This window comes from Toxorhynchites rutilus, chromosome 2, assembly GCF_029784135.1.
Source record: "Toxorhynchites rutilus septentrionalis strain SRP chromosome 2, ASM2978413v1, whole genome shotgun sequence".
Classification (NCBI taxonomy): Eukaryota; Metazoa; Arthropoda; class Insecta; order Diptera; family Culicidae; genus Toxorhynchites; species Toxorhynchites rutilus.
In genome coordinates, this window is record NC_073745.1 from 201,460,822 (window position 1) to 201,484,973 (window position 24,152).

The 24,152-nt window shown below is 37.0% G+C and overlaps 2 protein-coding genes across 5 annotated transcripts in view; one reads left to right on the forward strand and one right to left on the reverse strand.

The window, feature by feature from the left end:
* The window catches only part of LOC129764163 (SH3 domain-containing protein Dlish), an 89,488-nt gene that overhangs the window by 32,626 nt on the left and 32,710 nt on the right, over positions 1-24,152 (reverse strand). The gene's annotated exons all lie outside the window — the stretch shown is intronic.
* The window catches only part of LOC129764161 (protein FAM13A), a 114,578-nt gene that overhangs the window by 20,779 nt on the left and 69,647 nt on the right, over positions 1-24,152 (forward strand). Inside the window, exons 1-2 of one of the 4 annotated variants that reach the window (XM_055762991.1) lie at positions 3,885-4,156; positions 11,446-11,477. The exons of 1 other annotated variant lie outside the window; for it this stretch is intronic. The gene's annotated coding sequence lies outside the window, so the exon portion shown is untranslated. Of the gene's footprint in view, positions 1-3,884; positions 4,157-11,445; positions 11,478-24,152 lie in introns of those variants that run through there. 2 more of the 4 variants (XM_055762989.1, XM_055762990.1) reach the window with 2 other exon arrangements.

Genomic DNA, 24,152 nt, shown 5'->3' on the forward strand with positions numbered 1-24,152 from the left:
GAATACATATTTGATACAGAAATCGAGTGTCGAAACACCATAGAAACGTATCGTGCTCTCTAAAACCTCCACATGACAAATTTGATTCCGTTTGCTTGCTTAGTTCTCGAGTTATGCAGACATTTGTGTTTCATTTGTATGACAGCCTCCTCTTAAAGAGGAGGAAGGAGTGTTGAATCACCATAAAAACATTTCTTGCCCCCTAAAACCTTCATATGCCAAATTTGGTGCTTAGTTCTTAAGTTATGCAGAAATTCGTGTTTCATTTGTATGGCAGTAACCCCCCCGCCCCCCTTAAAGAGGGGGAGGAGTGACGAAAAACCATAAAACCATTTCTTACTCCCTGAAATCTCTACATGCCATTTCTTGCTTATTTTTTGAGTTATGTAGCAATTTATGTTCTATTTGTATGGCAGCCCCCCTTAGAGAGGGGGGAAGAGTCTCGAACTATCATAAGAACCTTCCCCGGTCCCGAAAACCCCTACATACGATCGGTTCAGCAATTTCCTAGTCCATAAGAATCAGAAAGACAGACAGACAGACAGAAATCCATTAATATACGAGGACAGTCCGATAAACACTACAAAAAAAAACAATAATTTTGGAAAAGTGGCGATCTCAACATCTCAACATACTCTTCTTTTAGCTCGATACACTTGACCCAGCGATGCTCCAACTTCTTTGATTCATCTGAAAAATACGTTCTCTCGAGGTCTGCAAAGTAGGTCTCCATGGCGGCGATAAACTCCTCATTCGACTCAAATTTCTGCCCGGCGAGTGACCTTTTTAAGTTTGGAAACAAAAAAAAGTCCCACGGGGCCAAATCTTGAGAATACGGTGGATGGGGCAGCAGTTCGTTGTGCAATTCGACCAATTTGGCCGTGGTGATGGCGGAATTTCCATTTTTTTTTCTTAAATCCGTGGACACGCCCGCTTCCACACACGGTGAAAACAAAACTACGAGTCCGATTCGGCTGAATTTTGACAGTAGTCGTTTACTACATTCTCGTAAACGACTACACGATAAGTAATCTCTCTTGCGACACTGACACCATCAGGCGATGAGGCTAAGGGGCTGTCCACATACCACGTGGACAACGTTTGAGGGGGTAGGGGTTACGAAGCTGTCCACGCTTGTCCACGGTGAGGGGGGAGGGAGTAGGAATAATTTCCACGTGGACACATAAAATGATTTTTTTAAAAATACATTACGTCTGATCTGTAAGTTTCTCATTTCTAATTAATTCGACCAACTCAACAGTTGCTGGTACCGGTCAGACATCCATACTTCTCTCATATCGTTGATTTTCTTCATTAAAATTTATATTCTGTAAGTAACGCACCTAAATTGTGAGCGATTGATTTATTCCATAATTTATTCATTTCACCAGGATGAAGATATCACCACAGACTGTTAGTATTGTAATATTATAAATGTTTGACATTGTTTTCATAGTTGCGGGTTTCTATCCAGCTTCCGTTGGCCGTATTTGTTGCAAATCGTGACGAGTGATGAAAAGTCAAATAAATTACAACAATTACAACAATTACAACAACGTAAAAATCTTGGGAACAGAACCATTGGTTACTCTCAAAGTCGGTCATCTCTCGAAGAAAGTCATCCTTTGTGTATGGTGTTTTGGAAAGGAATTCTGTGTTATAAGCCTCTATCAAACAATCAGTCAATAAATTACAATAAATGAAGCTCGCAACAGGATGAATCGAGGGCAGGGATCCATTCAGTATTAATCAATATAATGGGCGTCGTGTTAGACTAGAGTAACATACGGCCTCATGTCTCTTTAACATCCCGGCAAACAAATTTGGAGTTTTGCTGGCGTGTGCTATTCCTTTCATCGTGGTCATCGGATATAGCACCTCCCGATTATAACTTATTCTGACCACTGCTCAATTCTTTCAAGAGCAAGAACTACGATTCTTGAGATAGTATAAAAAACACAATGACAGTTTTTTGACGAAAGATTGTGGAACAAACCGGTAGAAAATATATATTTGAGTTTTCCCTTAAAACCGGCACAAGCTTTCCGACCAGAATGAAGTGATACCATCGACCCTACGGCTAAATTTCTTAAAAAAATTATCTTCATCATATCCATACAAAATACTTACCAATTCAAAAACTGTATGATTAGTTGAGTGAGTAAACTTGACATCATTTTCTCTTCAATAAATAGACATAAAATCCAGTAATGTACAAATATATTAATTAATCCAAATTACAACAATTATACTTTTTACGAAAATATTAATCATTCTTATTTCAAGTTCACATAACACAACTTATATAGTACCTAGAAATATTCAGATAAGAACTTGTGTTTGTTAATAGGGGCGATTTCTAGACCTCGTCGACCTCTAAAAACAGTTATCATTTATGTCGACCCCTGGAAAACCGACATCGATATCGACCACTTCTAGAACCCCCGGCTTAGATGATACCAAATAGCGAATACGAATTCCAAGCTTTTCTTAATGGGATGATGAATTTACGGATCAACTAAGTGAATGGGCTCCGAAGTTGGCCACTGATTAACTATTTTGAGTTTGTGCGACATCTTGGGTGTTAAAAATTACATCACACTACGAAACCGTTCCATAGCTTGAACAGCAAATTGAATTGGGAAATTGAATTCCTTGCAGAGATAAAGCTTGTTTGAGATGTGATATAGCTTGTTTGAGATGTAGAACGGTCCTACAAACATGCGGTCAAAACTATCGAATACACTCACTGTAGCATTTGTAGATTATCGACTGGTGTGAGTTAAGATATAATGTGTTTTGTGACTTTCCTGATCTTGGGATGCTGGTAAAACACGAGCCTCATGCAAACGAGTGTGAAGCAATTCCCTGCAGATCATTTCATAAATTCATAACAAAATGGCTGAACAATTTTGAGATGCTGGATGTATACTCATTGTTAGATTATCAGAAACAGTTATAGTATTTTGAGTTTTATAAGAAACGAAAGATCACCGAAAATCCGGGGTTTCAAAAAATTTTGTTGATGCCAAATGTCTTAGGATTGCAATTGTCGAGATTTACTGTTATCTCGAAAAAAAATTGTCAAAAAAAATGTTTTGGCGCTTGGTCCGTTTTTCCGTCTGAAAAGTCGATTTTTGACAAAATTTGAGATAACTTTAAATCTCGAAGGGTCATGCAATTTTAAGACATTTGGCATCGATTTTTATTAAAACACCGATTTCCTTGACTGCCCCCTTGGGTGATTTTTCGATTTTCAAAATACTCAAATTTTGAGCGCTTTACGCCACTCTCCCTAAAGTCCGGTTGAACTGAAATCTTGCTTGGGGTGTTTTTTCGAGGTGGTAAACATTTTGTATGGGATAACTTTTTAAAATTTTAGGATCGATTTTTCCCATACATTCATTGGCACTCTAGTGTGCATTGTATGCTTAAGCTTGAATTGAAATTTTGTTTGGACTGCCACATGAAATGGGTCTGATTTTTTTTTTCTATAAATATATATTTATTATTAGTCTTATAATTCTTTTAAAGCAATCATATGTGGCATATATAAAGCAAGCATATGTATTATCATGAATTACAGTTTTCCGGTAGGAAAACATGCTGCGATTTTGACAACCATGACTACGGAGCGTAATCGGAGTTCCGGTGGCGAAGCAGTGTTACACAATTGCGAGCGACAGAGAGTAGTTCTGAGAGGAGAGCGAATGTTACCGAAGCAGACAGGAAAAGTTCCTCAAGGACCTAGTTTTCCCTTATGCTTTTGTGGGCTGGCTTGGAGGCTGATGCAACGCACTCTCCAAATAACGACAAGTGAGAGCGACTAACAAAGACTGAGTACAAACGTACAAACAACTTGGGACACAGAAAGGCCTGTCGGAAGGCGCTTCGGTGAAGAGTGAGAGATTGAGACAGAACTCAAATTGTGTTGTGAAAATAACGACCTACTCCAGTCGTGACATCTGTGCTGTAGCTTTGATTCCCTCCGTCTCCGGTGACTGCGAAGATCCACCAAAAATCAATTATTTTTTTCCAAAACAAAATTTTATAGTGCCATTAGTGGTGAGCCGGCTGATAGTGTGAGATATGGTGTGAAACGTGCAAAAAGGATAACGTGTATTTCGGAAGCAAAACTTCTCGTGACCAGAATGAGGTAATTTTCGGCAATTGGAGTATTAGTGCAAATACGCATAAAGAAGGGCGAAATTGTGGACACAGGAATTTATATTGCATATGCGAGCCTTGGATTGCATAAAATGTCTAGTTGATCACCGGAATCTATGCTCGTTGCCGGAAGAGTTGCGTTTTGCTTTCAACAGTGCAGCTGAAAAGCCTCTCGTAATGACGTAATTTGAAAAAATGCATTGCAGAGAAAACTAGTAAAACCTTTTATCCTATTGTCTCTTTTGAAAAATTCCGATTTGGTCCTGTCGTTATACTCTGCTATTCAGGCTGGAACAAAGGGTTATACTACACCGAGCATAATGTACGTGAGAACAAGAACTACTGTGACTCAGAATTCAAGGTTATTTTTGGATTAAAATAGATTACAAATGAATTGCGTGTATATCGGATTGGCGAACATTGTGAATGGTTAATGATTTTCTTTTGGCACCAAGGGGTTTCATAACGGCAATTATACTGGAATGGAATGGAAACGATGATTACTGAACGGTGTTCAATGCTTTCATTATTGTAGTGTATTCTAGTGTACAGACACGAATCTCGGACTTTTTTTCGAACTCCATAAAAATTAAAAAAGTATATTTTTTTTTGAGTATATAAAGATGCCGCTATCGCATGAACCTCGGACAGGTCTAAAACATCTTGTTTGACTAAATGGCGGCCGTTTGGAAAACAAAATGCGGTTCAAAACATTTTTTTTCCTTACGTTTCCCGATTTTTTAAAAATAGTAAAATTGAAAAAATATCATGTTTTAGAAGTTCATGCGATAGAGAGATGCCTGCAGATTGTATCCATATAAATTCGACATGAATCGGTTCAGTAGAACGCCAGTTTGAAAAAAACTAGTTTCGAGAAAAACGCGTTCGAAGTTCATTGTTATGACCGTAACAGGTTAGATACCGCATCACTAAAATGGCTCTAACTCGGATTTTCGATAAGTCCTTTGTAGGGTATATTCTTGAATGCCTAAACTACAGAAATATGAAGAAAAAAAAAATTGATTTTCTTCAAATTTCTAGACTAGAATACTGTCTTAAATGCTACTGATTTAGGAAAAAATATGACATGATGAAATGCTTCTAGAATAGGAAATAGATCAATGTCTACTCAATATTTATTTTATATTTGTACAATTTTCATTTCATTATTATTAACTTACTTACTATTTATTAATAAACATCAAAGACTTGTTGTGTTGTGTTGTATGAACTTTACATTTCTGTATGTTTTGGTAATTATTTTTATTTTTTTTTAATTCGTTTATTTTTACAGGCTCAGTTACTTAAGTTTAAAGGAGCCGAATTCTTAAATATAATTTTAAAACTATATATATAAACAATTTTCTTACATCTATGGTTAGTAAGGTGGAAAACCGATTACTCGCGGTGTACTCGAGTTTAGGAGGGTGACATATTTTTAGGAGAAGGATGGGATATAAGGAAATTGTAACAATGTTGATGAACACTCAATTTTGGTAATTATTGATTGTATTTGTTTTTTATAGTTTGAATAGGAAGTAGCCCATGTATATAGTTCTTTTGCAGTTGTAATGTGATACCCCTGCAAACTTGTTTTAGCAGCATTCCGTTTCAAAACATCGATCTTCTCCATGGCATGTGGCGAAAAAGATCCACTCCGCATCTATACCAAAGTCTTTTTCATTTCGCACAAATTAAAGGCCGTCATCTTATTTTTGTATTGACTGCCTGATTCATCTGAGAAATAGTGAATTTTCTTAAGGCCAGGCTTGCTTTTATCAAAATCACAATCTACTACGAATAAACGAACCGCAACGTGGTTATGTTTGGTAGACTCCGCGATTGCAGTGAAACTAGTAAACTTTAAATCTGAGGCATGATCATCAATAGTGCACTGTGTGTTTGCCCAATGAAAAATTCTCAAATCATTATGCATTCCTTCACTTTCAAATTAATTTTTACGTATTTCAAATATCTCGCTTGTTGTTCAGCTATGAAATCATGTGGTGATAAATCAGATTACTCATCCAGAAACATGTCTACAAACTCTTGAGCTGACAATTCCACTAAATTCATGATAGTCTAGGATTAGAAATTATAATGAGTATTGATATTCTAACAATGTTACAGTCGCTATAAATCAGTGTAGGCGTACTTTGGAAAAAAGAGAAAATTTGTTTTTGCTGGCCTCCCCAAAATGGAAATGCCACTCTAATGACAAAATAAAAAAAAACGGGTTAATATTTTGCTAATAATCCGTCTTCGGCAACTAATTCTTGTACCTATAAAAAAAAAACGAATAATGTCAATATTAGAGTATTTGTTATAACAATATTGTAACCTCAATCTTTTTCACGGTATATTTTCTCGACGAATTCGTTCAAAATGTGTTGTGTAGTCCAAGACATTGGTAACATAGACAACCGAGAGCACGTTTGATCGTGAAACTTCTCTTTCAGCTGGTTGATGATTTCGTTGTAGTTTCCTGCTGCTTTTCTCATAGTTTCTAAATCATCATCATTTTTTCCTTCCAAGTTAAGTAAATGGCGCTTCACTCCTCGAACATTTTCCTTTGCTTTTTGTTGAGGATAAGACGCACAGCACTTGAAGATGAAATTCATAGCTTGAGCGTTTCAGTACAATTAATTTAGATTAGAGATGATGAACTGAACTATAACAGATATCCAATGTATTTACATTTGCTACAACGAATTGTACGCGTCCACAATGCCACTGTTGGAGTCTTATGATGAGTCTGGTCGGGAAAAACTTTTGAAAATAGTTAACAAGGCAGTTTATTTTTCTCTTTATCACTACCCTCACTGATGATGTCGGTTAAAAAAATGGAACAAAACTAGAATGGATTCAACGTATGCACACCAGGGTTACCATACCTACAGAATAATCTGTATATCTATAGATTTTTTGTCTTTTTGAAACCAAGAATCTGTAGATACAGATTACAGATTTTTGGGATTTCATACAGAATATCCAGATTTTTTGAAATAACGTTCCAATAATAGTTATGGTGTTATTGGTGTTATTAATATTTTTTTCATCTGACCTATTTTATTCATTATTGTTATTAATATTGTTATGTTATTAATATTTTTTTCATCTGACCTATTTTATTCATATAGGCGTTGAAAATTTTTATATAAGAATCGTTTCTTTTCGACATTCATATGTAGCGTGATGTTCTATATTCTGATTCAAACGTCTGCGTTATCGGTTACTATAAATAAATAACACCGTTTATCCTTTTTTTACTAAAGCACAGAGAATGTAAAATTCTAAAGAATGTAAAAAAATTGTTTTGAATCTTAATTTTTAAGGATTGAAAATATCTAAAATCGAAACGTTTTGACGCACGATTACGTTTCCGGGAACATATAGGAAGTACATATAAAAAAAGACATCGGTCGCGTCACGGAGTGGTCCATTTTTTTGTGTTTTATGATCAGACATTTCATGATCTACATGATATTTTTGCACCAATTGTTTGGACGCTCTCTAACAATCTATTGCAATACAATTATAAAATTTCCTTGAGGTTATATGAAAAATAACGTTGAAAATAGAGCTTTTAATTTAACATATAGTTACATCACTACTCATCTAAGGAATACGCGCTGTCAGCGATCTTCTTCAAACAGCAACAACCACCCGACAGGAAATTCGCATGATCAGTAATCGACGATTATAAAAGAACTCATTGATTGCAGACACGCTCTTTTTTGTAATCCGAACGTGACCGAGTGTTTTTGAACCGAATAAAGTGTTTAATGTGTTAATCAAAGTATTATTAAGTTTTCTTTTTTAAAAAACCCCACGTGTCCCTGAACACGTAATTGGATATTTGTGTAGACGGCAAGGCGTTTCTAGAAAATCTGTCTAATTAAAAATTATTTAAAAAAAAATTAAATCACCATCAAATTGGTTAACGACGAAAGTTTGAATAAAGAATAGAAATTTAAATGAGAACATGCCCGATTATTTTATTTAGAATCACAAAAATCTGCCTTGTCCGTATCCTAAGCATTAGCTTCATAGTAATTTTACGTCCCCTTTTCAAGCGTTGAAAGTTTCCCAGTTTTTGAATTATCGCCTTATTATGCTACCTTTTAACTCATTACAATCAATACATTTTTGTGTGTACCTGAAATATATTATGATGAAAGTATTTACATGTTATTTACAACTCAATGAAGCATTGTATCTTTTCTATAGTCTTATATGATTGCTGGCTTCACGTGGATAACATCAACATTGTTTTATCAATAACAATTATGCCAATTAATAATACTAAATAATGCTTCAAAATTGGACTTGTAAATTTAATACAGATTTCAATACAGATACGATACAGATTTTTATAGAACACATATTAGTTGTTATTGTTCTTGTTGTTGTTCGCGGCACTTCCTATAGCATGGGAATGTGAAGCAATTATAATAAATTCTACAACTTTGGTTCTTGAGGACATTAGTATATTATTTGATACGAAATAGTAAAGGGTGTGTCACATCAAATTGCATCACGGAAAAAACGCTGTAGAAGTTTAATTTTTAGGAATTATATCTTCAGCTTTCGCTTATAATCAGATAAGAGTGTATAGATCACGTTGGCCATGCTTCACTGTCAATTTTTCGTAAATTTGGAAAAATGTCGTCGAACGAAAAAGAGTGTCGTGAATTAATCCTGTGCACTCATTTCGAGTATCCGGAGTTGTCACATTGGGACATCGGTAAGATGCTGGGAATCGTCCAATCCACGGTCAGCAGAGTACTAAAACGATACTTCGAGAACCTAACCATCGACCGGAAGGTGAAGAACGGCAAAAATGGATGCTCCATCAGTGAAAAACATCACATGCGCGTATTTAAGCAGTTTAGACGTGATCCGAGAAGTTCGGTCCGGGATGTCGCCAATAAGCTGAATTTGTCAAGTTCATTCGTCCAGCGGACCAAGCAGCGGGAGGGCCTGCGTACATACAAGGTTCAGAAGGCTCCTAACCGCGACGAAAGGCAAAACATGGTGGGGAAGACGCGAGCCCGGAAGCTGTACACCGAAATGCTGACGAAGCCGCATTGCTTGGTGATGGACGACGAAACCTACGTCAAAGCGGACTTTCGTCAGCTGCCGGGCCTGTTGTTCTTCTCCGCAGAGGACAAATTCTGCGTTCCGGAGGAGATTCGCAAGCAAAAACTATCCAAGTTTGCCAAAAAGTACATGGTGTGGCAAGCGATCTGCTCTTGTGGAAAGCGGAGCGCCCCCTTCGTGATGACCGGCACGGTAAACGGGCAGGTTTACCTTAAGGAGTGCCTACAGAAGCGCTTACTACCACTATTGAAGCAGCACGAGGGCCCGACCATCTTCTGGCCGGATCTCGCTTCGTGCCACTATTCAAAGGACGTGTTGGAGTGGTACGAAGCCAACGGGGTCACCTCCGTGCCAAAGGAAATGAACCTGCCCAACGCGCCGGAGCTTCGCCCTATAGAGAAATATTGGGCGATTATGAAGCAGGCCCTCCGGAAGAACCCAAAAGTTGTCAAATCGGAGGCGGACTTCAAGAGAAAATGGATTTCTGTTAAAAAAAACTACAACCTGACGTTGTACAGAACCTTATGGACGGGGTAAAGAGGAAGGTGCGAGCATACGGGCTTGGGCTCGAAGTATGAATAAAAAGAAAATGCCAAAAGTTGTTTAATAGTTTTTATTTTACTGTCTAAAATTTTCAAAAGGATCGGTCTACTGGGCGAATTTCTACAGCGTTTTTTCCGTGATGCAATTTGATGTGACACACCCTTTAGAAAATGTATATTGCAACTGGATATTACGTCCAAGGTTCCGCGAAAGATGTGAAATTTAAATAAACCTGATTTTTATATAAAATTTGTTATATATCGAAAATGGTCAGTATTAGGGCAATAAATTTTCTTCCTCTTCTTTTTTGGCTTTAAGAGGGTTTAAACTTTTCAGTTCATTCGCCTCTAGGACAATAAACTTTGTATAGAGCAATTTCAATGAGCTAAATCACCCAAAGACATTTTGACGCGACTTTCTTCGATTTTATTGAAACTTTACACATATATGATGGAATCACAATGGAAGCTAGCCAATCATATGACCGATTTAATTTTTTTAAAAGAGTATTCAAAATCATTGATCTATTTTTCGAAAAATCGTACCGTCTGATTAAAATATGATGTTTGACAAAGTTGTTGAAAAATTGATTAACTGTTTAGGAAAAATTACATCACAAAATTTTCTAAAAAAACTGATTTTAACATTAAAAATTATTTAGGAAAAATGACATATTAATTGTTACTAAAAATTTAATTTAACATTAAACACTTGAGGATATTTTTTTTTGAATATTTTTATTGAAAAACCCTTTCGATGTAACAAAGTTTGGCGTACAGTGGTGCCGTGATAAACTCACCAAAACGGAGATATGAACGGAGATATGAACGGAGAACGATTCTACATGTATTTCTGTATGAAAACTAATGAGCAAATTCACCTCAAATCAGCTTGCCGCTGATCCGACCCTCCCTGATTTTATTGAAACTTGGTACATATGATGGAAGCTACCTAAAATTGCAACTTTCATTATCATATGATCAATTTGGTGCTTTTCGTCCCAGACGTATTACGTGCTAAGCTGAATGAATGCAGACAAAGAGGCTTCAATTACGGTAGGCAACACTTTGATCTCCTTGAATATGGAAAATATTTTTGAAGCTTCGGGTGGAACAAGATATTGACACATGGAAAATGAAAAACGCGGAGAATGCTTGAGCATTGTTTCCGGGTTGAAGTGTCGTCAATGTAATGTATTACCCTGTGGTGAGAACTGTGTTCTTCGGTGTAACGTTTGCTGTCGCCGCCGCTGCCACCACCACACAACCGAGTCAATTCGGTTTTTCTGTAGTCGATCAACGAAAGATACTGCATAGTACAATTTGTGGATTATATCTTTTTGAAAATTTTATTTTTGGGAGATGTAGTTTCGATAAGTGATACTAGACAACATATTGGATATTCAAAAAGTTCAGTGTCTCAGATTTGCTTTAAACAGAGAAGAATAAATAGTATGGTAGGACGGAACTTGTTGGTTAATTTTGAATAATTTTTGTTAAAACTTTTTAGAATTAAATGTTACGTTAGAATTTTATACGCCACGATGAAGCTTATCTTTTACCCTTTTACCGAAAAATAACTAGAGAATCATTTATTCGACCTATTTCACTATTCATCGTTTTTATATTTCAGAAGAAATTGACCAACTTAACCCCACACACGAGGTAAGTTAGTCAATATATGGAGGATGTCCACCATTTGAAAAGCATGTTCTCTTTGATCAAATAAGCGTCCATTTGAGGTTACATTTATTATTAAAAATCAACACATTTTGTCAAGTAAAAAAAACAAATTGATGAAAATGTAAAATGCTCATCCTTTTTCTATCTGAAAAACTGTTTAAAAGTGAGTCTTTTTCAAAATACAGGAAAACCTGTTTTTGTGCGGTTGCTTTTTGTGAGATATCTCATTTGTGTGACTGTTTAGGTGCGATATTATTATTTGTGCAATTAGTTTGTGTGATTCAAGATCCGATGTCATAATAAAATAGCATATAAAGAATCACACAAACGAGGAATCACGCGAAAAGGGACCGCACAAAAACAGGTTTGCCTGTATTCAGTTCATTCATTATTGCTTTTGCCGCTGCAGTACGGAATGTGGATTATCCTGGAGAGCACATATCATGTGGGCCCACTATTCGTATATGTTGTATTGAATGCGCTTTTTTCGGTTGACCTCTCATAAAAGGGTTTCCACACACCAAATACGCGCTTTTGTCACGAGACTTCGAATCGATCAGCGATACTCCACGTCTCTTCCTTATGGCCTTTGGTTTACTTTACCGTTCTGATGTTTTCAACATTTAGTCTGCATCCGAGGGATAGATTTTTCCGACGCGGAAACAGCAGCAATTATTGTAACGCTTGTTCCACACTCAGCTGAAGTGATCGTTCCGATGACGCCGTTTACCATTAGCTGTAACAATTTTTTGGGGTTTCAGAACGGTAGGAATCTCAGTTTCGTATATGTTTCATATATGCGATGCCCTGAAGTTGTATTTTTCCGCCACAGCTGAACACTTTCCGATGTTCTCCGTGACTTTCCGTGACATAAGGCTTCTAGCCTAAGAAGAGCCGCGACATTCAACTTAGGCTCGGCTTAGGGTGGTAGCTTTCGGTTTCTTAATCGGAATTCCGTTGTAACAAAGGGAAACTTTTCCTGCTTTCAAACGAGGAATTTCTATAACCGTGCTATTCGTACGCCCAAATAGTCCCGCTTTTAATTGGCCAACTAGCCCCTCTATATATGAAAAAAGAAAGCTCATGGAAATTTAATAAAAAATAATTACAGAGATCTCCAATTTTCTCATTTCATTGCTTCAGCAATCCGCTTTACATATAATAGAGCGTTTATTTTTATGTTATCAAAATAGGGTGCCCAAAATTGTCGATGAAATGAAAAATCTAACATTCTTATCTTTATAGATGGAGATAAACATAGTTCAACAATGTTGTAGCTCCAGTTATTTTAAACAACTTTGTAGAACAAAGCTTTTTCCTATCTTTTAAAAGAATCGATTTAACGCTTTTTTCTAAGTTGCATTAGGGTGACCATGAAAAAACGTGTTTTTTCTGCTTCAACTTTTATATTTCAAATTCTACATCAATACTGTCTTCGTACGACTTTTAGAGCTTATTGCAACATTTTGCGGTGCAGAACTTATATCTTAATCCTACTCAAAGTTATTGATGGTTTTTCATCCAAAAACTCATGATTTCAATTTTAATTTACTCAAACACAAAAAATAACATAGTTTTGAAAACCACACATCATGAAGAGTGAAATATGCTCTTTCAAATGCCGCCAATAAACTTTGTTTACACTTGCCCCAGAAAGAATGACAAACGAATGAAAAGAGCGTGTTTTTTGGGAAGAAATATCAATAACTTTGAGTAAAGTTGAGATATTGACAAGTTCTGCATCGAAAAATGTTTGTATTAGTCAGCTCTAAAAGTCTTTCGAAGACAGTTTCCATGTAAAATTTGAAATATAAAAGTTAGAGCAAAAAAACAGTTTTTTTCATAGTGACCCTAACGTAACTTATAAATAAGGCGCTGTATCGGTTATTTCAAGAGATAGAGAAAAACTTTGTTCTACAAAGATGTCTCAAATAATTGGAGCTACAACATTGTCGAACTATGTTTACCCCTATTTATAAAGATGAGAAAGTTAGATTTTTTATTTCAACGAAAATTTTGGTCACCCTATTTTTGACAACATAAAAACGAGCGCTCTATCATGAGTAACAACTTTGTCTAAGACAGTTTTTGTCTAGAGAATAAGTGTCGAGCTCTAAATGCTAATTTCCACTTAAATGCATCTCCTGGACCATTGTGCAATGAAATATTGATCAATAAACTTTGCTCTGCCAGAATATCAAAATCAACGACCTCAATATCAGAAAAGGCAACACAAAGTTAATTTTCTTTATGACAATGCCTTTCGCACCGAGCAAGACCGGTCAGGAAAAACGGTTGAACCACTCCATTGGCCCACGGCTTATTCACCAAACTTGGCTTCTTCCGGTTAACAGTTGTTTTTTGATCGATGGGACACGCACTCTCAGAGCATGCTTCCACTGGAACGTTAGAGCCATCCACATTAATTGAAATTTTTAAAGATATAAACAATTTCATATAATGAAGATATAATGTTTGTGAAATTTCTATACGATGTCGGAAGCTTAGTCGTGATATAGCGGTATGCATTTTCTATTATTTCACGAACACGATTTCCATTAAACAAAATTGGTCATATTGCGCGAATGGTTAATCCTAGGACAAAATGTTGCACTTAGTTTTTCACAGAGAATCGAATGTAGATTCCATTTATTATATTACTATTCTATTTTTCTATTTCTACTTTTCGTATCCGTCTTCGATTTCGCAAAGTATTGAAATTTTTGAAATTTTTAAAAGTTTATATCTCCATTTTGAAGAATCCAATACCGCACTACTACAGGTCGGACTCGATTATCCGGAGACTCGATTATCCGGAATTTTAGACTCGATTATCCGGAGTATTTCATTTTTGATTTTCAGAAATTTTGAGTAATTTGTATGATAATTACATATTGAATAGCCAATATGGGTCTCAAATGGAAGGACTAGTAGAACACAGTTATTTATGTAGAAATAAAAATCCAAAATGGCTGCCACCACAAGATGGCGCCATATATATTTTTTTAACAACTCCATCAATAATGGGTATTAAATGAAAGGGCTTGACATGATACAGATAATTTACTCAAAACTAGAAAATAAAATAAGTAATAAACTTTCTAAGTTAAACGGTTTAATGTACTAAAAGCTAGAAAATAATAAGACAAGTAGCAGTTAGTTGTTATCACATTCGTTCCTTCAATAATCTAGGGCAATGATGAGACTAAAATAAAATCGTGGGGTATATGGTGAAACAACTAACTGTGGATAATGGAAATCTAACGTTTATTATTTTTTTCTTCGGAATATTTTCATTATGTACTGTATTCTATTAGTCAAATCATTTCATAAACCTATATTGAGGGGAGAAAATACATAGTCAACCATTTAGTGGCGGAGACCTTTTTGAATTTATGTTGTTTATTATGTTTTGTGTTCTCCAAGTCCAAGTCTCCAATTCAGCCATTTTTAGCGGCGGTGAATTTTTCAAGATCATGGAATACGCAATTTTAGAATTTTATAATGACAGTAGAATTAAAGGTGTCTTCCAAATTTCAGATCAATCGGTCAACAGGAACGGGATCAATTTCCTATTAATGTGGGACAACCCTACAAACCCTATGTACATACATGCAAGCAGGTCAAGCTAAATAAAACTATTTCAAAGTAATTAGTTATTTGGGGACTGCGGCCTTCTTGGATTTGGATTTTTCATGATGTTCTACTAGTCAATCCCTTCCATTTGATATACATATTGATGGGGTTCTGAGAAAATATGTAATCTGTCATTTTTGATTTACATTTTGCATAAATAACTGTGTTCTACTGGTCAACCCCTTTCATTCGATACCCATATTGGTGAATTTGAGAAAGTATGTACATAATCCGCTATTTTGTACCGGCCGCCATCTTGGATTTTCAAGATTAAGGAATACGCAGTTTTATAATGGCACCAGAGATAAGGATGTGTTCCGAATTTCAAACCGCACGGTCAACAGGAAGTGGGTTAAATTTCTATTAATGTGGTACAGCGCTACAGACAAAGTTACAAAGTCACAAACATACAAACGGGTCCAAGCTAGATAAAATCGTTTAATAAATAAGTACAAATCATAATTATATTACGTTTACCGAGAGAAAATTGTTTTTTTTTAATGATTTGATTATCCGGAGTGAAAAAAAATCAATACTCTGGATAATCGAGTCCGACCTGTATATGTCAAAATTTGTATAATTGAGACAGCTTTCTGGTTAATTTCAATTTTAAATTTTTTGATTTCCCAACAACTTTGCCGTACACCATATTTATCTATGAGTGATTTCGCGCTAACTCGTCCATGGGATTGGCAACTCACTCTCAAAGTTGATTGAAACATCGTTGGTAGTTAATTAACACGTTGAGCCCCGCACTGTTCTTGCTGTGCTTTCCATTCAGTCCGAATGCTTGTACTTGTACAATACCGGTGTCTGGCCCAGCTTCCGAAGAGATTTATTGTACAAAAATATGTAGGGGTCTGTTTCTCGGACACGACCACATTGTTAACGTGGGACTACCAAATCAAATAATTTCCGGCGAATTTAGAAAAAAAGGTAGAACTGACAAGGGCCGGTAAACGAATGCTTGTATTTAGGGGCGCGAACGATTCGCAAAGTAAAAAAAAGCCCATTTGAGCAAATTGACAAATTAATTCCGACATCGACATGTGGGGTAGGGCAGAGCTAGTTGGTCATAATGGGGTAAGTTGGTCAGTGGCGTTATCTCGTGATCAGGACGTCCAAAAAATTAGTGATCTTTGGATGAAATATTTTTGAAGCTTCGGGTGGAACAAGATATTGACACACGGAAAATGAAAAACGCGGAGAATGCTTGAGCATTGTTTCCGGGTTGAAGTGTCGTAAATGTAATGTATTACCCTGTGGTGAGAACTGTGTTCTTCGGTGTAACGTTTGCTGTCGCCGCCGCTGCCACCACCACACAGGAGACCTCATTCAGTTGTACAAAACAACGATATTATCAGTGTTAGAATATGGCAGTTTTTGCTTCCGATCAGCTGCCAGGATTCATATTCTCAAGCTGGAGAGAATACAATATCGTTGCTTGCGTATAGCCATGGGGTGTTTGCATTCGACACATACGATGAGTCTCGAAGTCTTGGCAGGAGTACCCCCGCTTACCTTCCGGTTCACAGAATTATCCTACAGATTTCTCATCCGTTGCAAGATCATGAATCCATTGGTGATTGATAACTTCGAAAATCTACTTCAACTGACTCCTCAGTCAAGTTTTATGTCTTTATACCATGAGTACCTTACCCATGAAGTGCACCCTTCAACGGGCATCTCCAACCAAGTTTGCTTCCCATACTTTTGCAATTCCACTGTCAACATTGATCTGTCCATGCGACAAAAGATCCATGGAATCCCAGATCATCTACGCTCCGATCATATTCCGCCGATATTTTCGGCAGAATATAGGAAAGTTAGATCTGATAAAATGTTCTTTACTGACGGTTCATGCATAAACGGGTCCACTGGCTTCGGCATCTTCAATGAAAGTTCCAGTGCCTCTTTCAAACTCAAAGATCCTTGTTCCGTGTATGTCGCTGAAATGGGTGCGACATACTATGCTCTAGGGATCATTGAAACACTGTCCATCGACCATTATTTTATTTTTTCAGACAGTCTTAGCTCAATAGAGGCAATTCGCTCAATGAAAGTAGATAAACGCTCATCTTATTTCCTAACAAGAATAAGACATCTATTGAGTGTTTTGGTCGAAAAATTATTCAAGATTACCTTAGCATGGGTTCCCTCTCATTGCTCGATTCCGGGGAATGAGAAAGCGGACTCGCTGGCTAAAGTGGACGCTTCAGAAGGCACACTTTTTGAACGGCAAATTGATTATAACGATTTTTTCACATTCCTCGTCAAGACACACTCGTTAGTTGGCAGCGCATGTGGAGTGAAGATGAGTTCGGTCGCTGGTTACACACGATTATCTCTAAGCCGTGATCCTGATCTTCTGCTTCATCTATACCTGTTCCTCAGAAACTCCGATGTTAACGTTTAATGATGTTTCCTTCGTTGTGTCCCTGTCTCATATCCCTTCTATCCGATCTATAAACTTTTACTTAGTCGCGGCAATACATACACACACTCTTTACAGATACACGGGCCAAAGGTTGTGCAGTCCACTGATCATTCAACAAGAGCCAAAGGTTGTACCGCTCATGACAACTCTACACGAGCTGATGTTTGCGCCGGCTAGTGACCATTCCATCCTGGATTCCTCGAGTCGAGAAGACGCACCACGCTAGATATGGGGTACAGACTAGGGGGGCGCTGCTGATTAATGGTCAGCTGCATCCCAACAGAAAGTATCCCGTGTCGGGCACACGTACAGAGCATTGGAGACAGCAACATCACAATTACGAAAACACTTGTAATACTAACCTCGAGCCAACCGCGAGTAATCGGTTACATATTACTAACATAGTTATAAGGCAAATATGTCGAAATATTGAACTCCCGGCCCCGTCAGGTTGACACCATATGAGCCTTAATAAAAATATATATTTTGGATAAAAAAAATACATATATATTTTTGTCGAAGACAGTTTTTGTCTAAACAATAAATATCTCCCACAAAGTTGTTTTTAGCGCCTTGCTTTGCAGAACATGTCAATATCTTAATCCTGCTCAAAGTTATTGATGGGTTTTCATCCAAAAACTCATGATTTCAATTTTAATTTACTCAAACACAAAAAATAACATACTTTTGAAAATCACATATTATATAGAGTGAAATGTGTTCTTTCAAATTCCATCAACAAACATTTTTTATGTTTGCCCCAGAAAGAATGACAAACAAATGAAAAGAGCGTGTTTTTGGGAAGAAGTATCAATAACTTTGAGTAAAGTTGAGATATTGACAAGTTCTGCATCGAAAAATGTTTGTATTAGTCAGCTCTAAAAGTCTTTCGAAAACAGTTTGCATGTAAAATTTGAAATATAAAAGTAACAGTTTTTTTCATAGTGACCCTAATGTAACTTATAAATAAGGCGCTATATCGGTTACTTCAAGAGATAGAGAAAAACTTTGTTCTACAAAGATGACTCAAATAATTGGAGCTACAACATTGTCGAACTATGTTTACCTCTATCTATAAAGATGAGAAAGTTAGATTTTTTTATTTCAACGAAAATTTTGGTCACCCTATTTTTGACAACATAAAAACGAGCGCTCTATCATGAGTAACAACTTTATCTAAGACCGTTTTTATCTAGAGAATAACTGTCAAGCTCTAAGTGCTAATTTCCACTTAAATGCATCTCCTGGACCATTGTGCATTGTCCTGCGATTTGTTGCTGAATTTGACCATTGTGTTCATTCAATAAAGTTCGAAATTCAAACACTTTCCACGATTTCCCTGTTCTTTGATCTTCACGTCAAAATTACTTTCATTTTTATAAAACTATTCGTATCACTGCGATTTACCGAGAGCATGCTCACCGAAAGCTTCCACTAAGACTCTATGCGAATCGACCGGATTAATCAAAATCCACCATTTTTAACCGCAACAAAAAAGTGCCTTCATCGAACATCTGATATTTTGAATTAGATATTGTTCACAGATATCATTTTTCGTCAAAAGAATCTCTTCCGACCTGTACCGTGGTCACCCGTATTCTTGAGCTTGCCACTCCAGAATACATTCAAGGCGTGTTTTTTGGCATAGCAATCTCAACTAAGTACTACTAAAAAGGACGCAAGTCGTTGAGATGGCGAAGTTCTTCTAGGAACGTTAGTGTCACCGAAGAAGAAAAAGAACGATCAATTTGAGAATCCCGGTGCATGAGACGCCCCAAACTTGAGTTCTGATTCCTCAGAACATACCTTCAAAACCGAAAATGTGCAGAATCTTAGTAAAATGTTTTATTCACACATTTGCATTTGCGATACCAACGGCACGGTATCACAGCTAGTTCTTTCCGGACCGGCGGTTGGCCTGACCGCTTGTCGTTCATACACAAATTGAACCTAAACTAAATTGATTCGAATTGAGCGCGTTAAAGTTTAATATATTAAAATAAATTGACAGTCGTGTATGCATTGAATGGTCACGAACCGCTCGACGTATTTCGCGGATATTTATGAGCGGTATATTTCACATGACGTGGTGTTATGTCTGTTCTGCGTATTTAGAAGAATAACGTGGGAGTAAAGGCTATGCGAATCGTTAAGCGTCTTTATTTGGAGTGAATTGATATAGCGGAGAGAGCCGAGCTCGTGGACTCTTTTTATTGACATGTACACACAATATCAATTCAGTTTGATTTTAGATGATAGTGTAGACAGAAGTAAATCTCTAACGAATAATTATATGGAAAAGAGTTTTAAATCATTTTTCTAGAATAGAAAAAGTTTATTATTAGTGTGGGAAGATGCAGCACCTAGCCGTACATTATATTCCTACACTTTACGCAGACTGCAAGAAACAGCCAAATCGATCCAACAAACGTATAAAGTTTTGCGTGTTCTGAAAGGACACATTTTATGCTCGACATAAACAATGAATCGTCGTATTTTCTCTATGCGATAGCTCTTTCTGCTCGCTTTCTTCAAATGGTTCCTTCATTATTTTTTTCCAATATAAGAGCTTTACGGGTTTGCTCTGTGTGTGGTTTGTCAATTATGACACTGTTATGGAAATAGAAGGAAACTTTTGTCGAAAGTCCTTCGTGAAGCATTTTCATACCTTTTTTCATTAGACTCAATATTTTGTCATCTTACGATAAACAGAATAAAATTTCACCTTCAAAAAAGAATTTTCTATATGATTAAGACTAATAAAGGGTGTGTCACATCAAATTGCATCACGGAAAAAACGCTGTAGAAATTCGCCCAGTAGACCGATCCTTTTGAAAATTTTAGACAGTAAAATAAAAACTATTAAACAACTTTTGGCATTTTCTTTTTATTCATACTTCGAGCCCAAGCCCGTATGCTCGCACCTTCATCTTTACCCCGTCCATAAGGTTCTGTACAACGTCAGGTTGTAGTTTTTTTTGAACAGAAATCCATTTTCTCTTGAAGTCCGCCTCCGATTTGACAACTTTTGGGTTCTTCCGGAGGGCCTGCTTCATAATCGCCCAAGATTTCTCTATTGGGCGAACCTCCGGCGCGTTGGGCGGGTTCATTTCCTTTGGCACGAAGGTGACCCCGTTGGCTTCGTACCACTCCAACACGTCCTTTGAATAGTGGCACGAAGCGAGATCCGCCCAGAAGATGGTCGGGCCCTCGTTCTGCTTCAATAGTAGTAGTGAGCGCTTCTGTAGGCACTCCTTAAGGTAAACCTGCCCGTTTACCGCGCCGGTCATCACGAAGGGGGCGCTCCGCTTTCCGCAAGAGCAGATCGCTTGCCACACCATGTAATTTTTGGCAAACTTGGATAGTTTCTGCTTGCGAATCCCCTCCGGAACGCTGAATTTGTCCTCTGCGGAGAAGAACAACAGGCCCGGCAGCTGACGAAAGTCCGCTTTGACGTAGGTTTCGTCGTCCATTACCAGGCAATGCGGCTTCGTCAGCATTTCGGTGTACAGCTTCCGGGCTCGCGTCTTCCCCACCATGTTTTGCCTTTCGTCGCGGTTAGGAGCCTTCTGAACCTTGTATGTACGCAGGCCCTCCCGCTGCTTGGTCCGCTGGACGAATGAATTCGACAAATTCAGCTTATTGGCGACATCCCGGACCGAACTTCTCGGATCACGTCTAAACTGCTTAACTACGCGCTTGTGATCTTTTTCACTGACGGAGCATCCATTTTTGCCGTTCTTCACCTTCCGGTCGATGGTTAGGTTCTCGAAGTATCGTTTTAGTACTCTGCTGACCGTGGATTGGACGATTCCCAACATCTTACCGATGTCCCGATGTGACAACTCCGGATTCTTGAAATGAGTGCACAGGATTAATTCACGACGCTCTTTTTCGTTCGACGACATTTTTTCCAAATTTACGAAAAATTGACAGTGAAGCATGGCCAACGTGATCTATACACTCTTATCTGATTATAAGCGAAAGCTGAAGATATAATTTCTAAAAATTAAATTTCTACAGCGTTTTTTCCGTGATGCAATTTGATGTGACATCAGTGTCACAAACGCTCTCACGTCACTTGCACTTCACTTAATCTTTTTGTGTCTATCATCATTGTCACGGACAGTTGCGTGTAAAAATAAACTCCATGAAGTGAAAGAGTTCGTTCCCTTTTATAAGAGACATGTCAGTTGCATAATTTCGGGTGTTTGAACGTTATGTCGGTTGCATAATTTCGGACGTTTGAACGTTATGTAGGTAATATTGATAAGTTTATGAGATAGTATTCCATTTAATTGAACGTATGTTTTAGAATGACAAGTTTGCGATTATACCTCGATGATTAGGTATTTCAATGCCAACTATTCGGACTCATTCCATGAATCATTTGCTTAGTGCGTTAGTTTGCTGAATCAAACGCTGGTTCAAACATGAGGAGGAATACTTGGTTGCTCTTGAATAATATAGTTGTTGAACATATGGGAATGTAATTTTATTTCCTCTTTCTATAAATTACCCTAGAGATGAAGCATGACTATCATGAGTTCAATAATCGATATCTCGCATACTCTTGTACTCAGCTCTGTCTTACTCGTTTGAATAGTGAGTATTCAGTATAGATCAACGTTAGAATAATTTTTTAAGAACCGTTTCTACAATTTTGATGAATAATAATATATTCTATATCTCAGACTAAACCCGAATTTATCCATCTCATGATCAGTATAATCTGAGCTACTCCCATATGGGATTCTGAAGTTTAATCCTTTTATCCTTTCCATTCTCGTTTAATTTAATATACGGGAGCCAAAAGCAGAATATGATTCAGATTTTCTTTAGACGGATATCAAAATTATGGAAAAAGAACTAGAGAATAATTTAAAAATTATGAATTTAAAAGCTTTGCAATGATAGATTCATTTTTTTCCTTATTTGAAACTTAAATATTCCTTCATTCAAAGTATGTCTTCAAAACAATATCGTTGAAAATATCTATTACGTAAAAATAAATGATCAATGGCCTTATTCGATGTAACTATCGTCCTAATTCTGGTCTTGTCCACCAATTGCGAATGTTTGAATTACAAAAACCAGCTCTGCAATGTTGGAAAAACATTACAGTTATTATTTTATATTCAAAATATCAACAACTCAATATTATACATAATCAATCATAATGATCGTTTTGGGCCAGTGGCCTCCATTGCCATTTTATGGGGTTGCAACTCTCCGTTAGTCCAATCCTTAAACTAGAAACAAAAATTCTATTCATCCAGGACAATCGAAATTAGACCTTTTGCCATGTTTCAATCGGTCTACGGGAGCTACATTTTTAGTCCTCAATTACATCCCAAAGCGCATTTATCGAATCCAAATAAACAAATTTACGTTCTCTGGATACGTCAGGATTTCGTTCTAAAAATGCCACCAAGCGGGTAATTTGCTGTTTGTTTATCTTTTCTTTCTTAAAAAGCAAGACAAGATTCAAAATGTTAGCAAAAAAGCTAAATAAATCTGAAATTAAACTTACTCCATTCCGCGTGACTAGCTTTCACCATCTAAAACACAAGTGACAAATATACTTGTTTTTTTCCCGTGACGTGACAGTATCGTGGTATTCATAATAACACCGAGTTCACCAAAGTTGTCACGACGGATGAACTGCGGATTCTATACACACGGTGGCAGCCGTGATAACGTTGTATACAATTTACTTCGTTTTCACCGTGAAGTGACGTTCGTGATCAGGCCCAATGTTTGCACTTGCAGATTCCCTAAAAACAAGCATCGTCAATTTTTCAGTTTTTGTAGTTGTTTTCACTATTTGGTTTGCTGTTTTCATTTAAAGTGCTAAATGTAAGAATCTACTATAAATGAATGAACAAGTGATTATTGATGGAGAAATATTCATCAAAATAAGTATTAAAGTAGTGTTCGTACTGTGAATCAAGTTTCGATGCATGATTCAAATTCCGAACAGTAGATGTTAAAACATACTATTTTCAGGCAAATTCATTAATAGTTCATTAATTGCACTAAAAGCACAGTCCAGTCCTGGAGCAACAATACAAAAGAATCTGCACGTTATGATTTGCACGTTAATATACCCTATGCAAAATATTAGCTCATTCGGGCTTCATTTACAGGTGTCACAAACGTTAAAACTTGAGTTTTTTGAAATCCGAAAAATCACCGGAAATCAGGGTTTAAAAAAAAAGGCCCAATCTCTGGAAGTATCAAAGATGCCCTTGAAAACATAACAACAGCAACGGCAGCCACGGATTAATGAAAATACCCCAGATACAGACTAGGACAATTAAAACGCAATATATGTCGAATGGAAGAGTACGACGACGCGAACATTTAAAAGGACGCATCAATGGAAACGGCAATGACTAGGCTGACCAAACGTAACGTTTTTTTTGACCATTTTTAGTGGTCGTATCTTTTCGTCAATTTGTACCGCGTTTTCAGCTTCAATGACAAAAATGTAAAAAATATAATGTCCTGTTGCACTGCATGATTTATTTGAAAACACATGCGTCAAACAATGGTGCTTTTTACCAGACATCAGTTACAGT